We start from the raw sequence: 4,739 nt of genomic DNA, 5'->3' as shown, positions 1-4,739 counted from the left end.
CAGCACAGGGCGCAGCGCAGGAGGGTGGCCCGGAGACCTGCAGGGTGGCACGGGGACCTGCAGGGTGGCACCGGGACCTGTAGGGTGGCACGGGGACCTGCAGGGTGGCCCCTGGCACTGGGACCTGCAGGGTGGCCCCTGGCACTGGGACCTGCAGGGTGACCCCTGGCACAGGGACAAGGACGTGGCCAGGACTCAGACAGGACTCCACGACCACAAAGTTCTCTCATTTCTCCTTTTAGGTTCTGCTCAGGACGACACCAAACCCTCTAGAAGGAGGGGTTTTTATCACCACCGTGCCCTGCACTCGGTGATCCCACCGAGAACTCCCCCTGCCTTGTTCCCACCTGGATTTCTACCTGTTAGTGCCCTTCTGTTTTGCTCTTCAGCTGACCTTTAAGTTCTTCTTTGCTCATTCCTGGCAAAGCTGCCCCTGCCCAGCTCTGGAGCACAAAGGAAGTGCTGGTGACACAGCTGTGACACAGCCCAGGGCTCTGACTGCTCCCAGACTGCCCCAAAATCACTGCCCCGAGCTCAGTCCCACCAGAACATTCCCTTCCATGATCCAGATGCTCCCAGGGTGTGTTCCCTTGGGATTGCTGTAAAAGCTCACGATCCGCCCAGCTCAAAGCAGGCAGAACCTCTGCAAACGGATCCTTTATCCTCAGCTGCACGTGGATCCACCTGGCCAGGGCACAGAGAGCTGGGAAGGACGAGAGAAGGTTGGGTGGACACCTCAGAGCCCCTTCCAGTGCCTGGAGGGGCGGACAAGGAAGCAGGAGATGGACTCTGCATCAGGAACTGCAGTGACAGGACAAGGCAGAACAGCTTCCAACTGAAAGAAGGAAATTCAGGGCGGATATACGGAAGAAACTGTTCCTGGGAGGGTGGTGAAGCACACAGGGTGCCCAGAGAAGCTGGGGCTGCCCTGGATCCCTGGCAGTGTCCAAGGCCAGGCTGGACATTGGGGCTGGGAGCAGCTTGGGACAGTGGGAGGTGTCGGGGTTGGAACTGGATGAGCTCTAAGCTCCCTTCCAACCCAAACCCAAACTGTGGGGCTCCATCGGTCTCCAGAGCTGGAGGAACATCCCTGCTGCCACAGACAGGGACGCTCTTAATCAGCTCAAGTATCAGCACATTAATCTACTGCCAGGGCCAGATCTAACACATGGAGCACATGCCAGAGCCCAGCTGCGACAGCTGCCCCGCTCATCCCACACATCCATAAGCCTCTTTTCTGCTTAGGAAGGGCTTAGGACAACTTTGGACCCTGCAAAACCCAAAAATCTCATTTTTCACTTTGCACTTAGGCCCTGTTTACCGCCTGCTCTGTTCTGTGCCTCGAAGCATCTGGAAAGATCACAGACCTGTCCCAAATGCCCCAGGACACCTCTGGGAGCAGCCACAGAGCAGGAGCATTGGTTGAGCTTCTGGATCCGAGCACAGGCCGTGCCCAGCCAGACTTTCCATCCCCCTGGGCACTGCCTGATGGGAATTAGGGATCTCTCCTGGATTAACGTGAAGGGAGGTCCCAGCAGGGCTCACCTGGGCACTCTGAGCTCCACAGACCCAGGCTCAGCCAGCACCAACCAGGGCACCTCCAAACCTCCCACAGGTCTGAGCCTGGCATTGGAGGGGAAAAGGAGAAAGCCATGGATTTATCCACAGGACAGACTCCACACACCCAGCTGGCAGCACTGCCAAGGGAACAGAACCATGGAATGGTTTGGGTTGGGAGGGCCCTCAAGACCATGCCCATGGCAGGGACACCTTCCACTGTCCCAGGCTGCTCCAAGCCCTGTCCAACCCCGCAGGGATCCAGGGGCAGCCACAGCTGCTCTGGCTGTTGGGGTTGACCTTCTGTGAGCTGCATTTAGTGGGACTTATCCACAGTTTAGTTTTCTTTCATCCTCATAAACTTGCTGGGTCTGGTTTCTGCCTTGGCTGCTCTTCAGGTGGAGGTGGTGGCTCCTGCAGGAAGCTTCCAAGGAATTGCTTATTCCCTCATGTTTCAGCTCTGAGTAATCTCCCCTTTGGATCATTTTCAGGTCGAAATGCTCCTGTCTTAAATAATATCATAAGCTAACTATCCCCAGGGAATTCCCTGCACCCTCCTGGCCCTCCAGATCCACTGGACACAGAGGCTTTGGCCAGCCCAGGGCTGCCCCAGGCCCATGGAGCAACACCAGGGCACGGCCTGGAATCACAACCACCACTAAGCCTCTTGAGCAATCCAGTGCCTGCTCCTGCAGTCACCCAGCAGCAACAGAAAGGAGCAGCCGTACCAGAAAACACCTCCCCAAAGCTTCCCCCTGCCCTGCAAGGACCAGCTAACCTCAGGGCTGGTTCCCCAAGCAGAACAATCGAGCAGAACAATCGCAGCCTCACACCGAGCACTGGGAAGGGCTTTAGACCATTCCCTCAAGTCTCTGTGCTTCCAATACCGGATATTCACAGAGCTCCCACCCCAGGGGACGCTTCAGCAGCAGCACGGAGGAGACACTCGCTGCCACTGCAGGATCCCACAGTCCTCAACTCCCGGAGTTCATGGCTCTCACCTCCCTGGATTCACAGCCCTCGTCTCCCCAAATTCAGACCTCAACTCCCCACATTCACAGCCCTCTGCTCCCCAAGTTCACACTCCTAACTCCCCAAATTCCTGGCCCTCGCTGTAGTCAGGACACAGGAGCCCCGTGCTCTGCAGGAACACCAGCCCCAGCTCTGAGCAGAGCAGGTTAAAGGAAGTAAAAGAGATTAGCAAGGAGCGGTTTTGTCCCTGAGCAGCCCCGTACCAGTCGTGTTAGTAACACAAAGTTGTTAAACTGCTGGAGAACGTCCCTCCTCAGCAGTTACAGGAGTCAGGAGTGAAACCCACTTAAATCAACCCCTTTGCAGAGCTGTTTGCTATCTAAACTTACAATATTACACAGCTGGAAGCAGCCGAGATCAAACCTTCCAAAAAGACACTGCGAGATGCACGAGCTGCTGTCTGAGGTCCCTCTGGGGATTTAACTGAAGGATCCTGGAAACACAGAAGGGTTTGGGTTAGAGGGACCCTGAAGCCCATCCCATCCCACCCCTGCCACGGGCAGGGACACCTCCCACTGTCCCAGGCTGCTCCAAGCCCCAATGTCCAGCCTGGCCTTGGGCACTGCCAGGGATCCAGGGGCAGCCCCAGCTGCTCTGGGCACCCTGTGCCAGGGCCTGCCCACCCTCCCAAGGAGCAATTCCTTCCCAATACTAGGGCACAGAAAAAAGGCACAGAAAAACCTCTTAAGCAACACCAGAAACACAGGCTCAGTCTCCAACACGATGTTTAAAACTCCTGTAAGGATGATTTACTGTTTTCCAGTGGCTCTTGCGGCCCAGAAGATTCGCAGCTCAGTGCCACTGAGGAGGTCCCTGCCTATGCTTCCAGAAATCCTTACAGAAAGCAAAGGGCACCTCGCTGCTGTTTAAGCACCCAACAAGGGGAGGTGTTGCAACCCAGCGAGTTGCAAACTGCTGCAATAAAGAGATCGTTTGAGCAGGGTGAGCTCAGCAGAAAGCAGCCCAGGCTTCCCTTTAACCTCTGCTGGGCAGCTGGAAAAATCATTATTTCATTACAGAATATTCCAACATGAAGCCCTGGGGTTCTCCTGTTCATTTTGAGCCTGAGAATTGTGACATTCGTGCTCCAGCTCATCTCAAGTTCAGCTTCAAGATCACAGAGTTTATCAGGTTCCCCCAGTGCACCACCAAGGAAATTAATCCACGTGGTCTTCCAGACCCATCACCCTTCCTGGAAGCAGCATTACAGGGTTTGGAGGGGGGCAAGGACACAGAACACGACGGTGATGAGGTCAGCAGCTCTTTAGAGAGGGAACACGTGCACCCCAAAGCACGGAATCAGGGAATTGTGAAGGTTGGAAAAGCCCCCCAAGACCATCGAGTCCAACCATTCCCCAGCACTGCCGAGGCCACCCAACCCCTGTCCCCAAGTGCCACATCCACGCGGCTTTTAAACCCCTCCAGGGACGGGCACTCCGCCCCTGCCCCGGGCAGCTGTGCCAGGGCTGGACAGCCCTTCCCAGGCCAGAATGTTCCCAATATCCCACCTAAAGCTCCCTGGCACAGCTACATCCTGCCATCCTGTCACTGCTCGCCGGGAGCAGAGCCCATCCCCCTACAGCCTCCCCGCACCCCCGTGATGAATGAATGAATGAATGAACTAATTAAACCACGCAGTGCTACATCCTCCCCGACACCGTCCACTCCCAGACACGCCAGTAACACACCAGTAGCACACCAGTAACACACCAGTAGCACACCAGCAGCACCTCAATAACACGGCGGGAATACATCGGTAACACCCCAGTAATAGGCCAGTAACACACTAATAACACACCAGTAACACACTAACACACCAGTAACACGGCAGTAACACACCAGTAAGACGGCAGTAACACACCAGTAACACACAAATAACAAACCAGTAACACACTAATAACAAACCAGTAACACACCAGTAACACCCCAGTAAGACACTAATAACGCACCAGTAACACACCAGTAACACGGCAATAACACATCAGTAACATGGCAATAATACATCAATAACACACCAGTAACACACTAATAACACATCAGTAACATGGCAATAACACACCAGTAACACCCCAGTAACACACTAATAACACACCAATAACACGGCAATAACACACCAGTAACACGGCTGTAACACCCCAGTAACACCCCAG

General features: G+C 55.0%; 1 protein-coding gene across 2 annotated transcripts in view; it reads right to left on the bottom strand.

Annotated features, from left to right (window-relative positions):
* Window positions 1-4,739, bottom strand: part of VAMP7 (vesicle associated membrane protein 7) — a 38,051-nt gene that overhangs the window by 8,960 nt on the left and 24,352 nt on the right. For both annotated transcript variants that reach the window (XM_017741443.1, XM_008640941.2), the window contains one exon: window positions 2,919-3,023. The gene's annotated coding sequence lies outside the window, so the exon portion shown is untranslated. Of the gene's footprint in view, window positions 1-2,918; window positions 3,024-4,739 lie in introns of those variants that run through there.

This window comes from Corvus brachyrhynchos, unplaced genomic scaffold (genome assembly GCF_000691975.1).
Source record: "Corvus brachyrhynchos isolate BGI_N302 unplaced genomic scaffold, ASM69197v1 scaffold351, whole genome shotgun sequence".
In the NCBI taxonomy this organism is placed as follows: Eukaryota; Metazoa; Chordata; class Aves; order Passeriformes; family Corvidae; genus Corvus; species Corvus brachyrhynchos.
The sequence above is the reverse complement of the archived record's forward strand: the minus strand, read 5'-3'. Positions and strand labels throughout refer to the sequence as shown.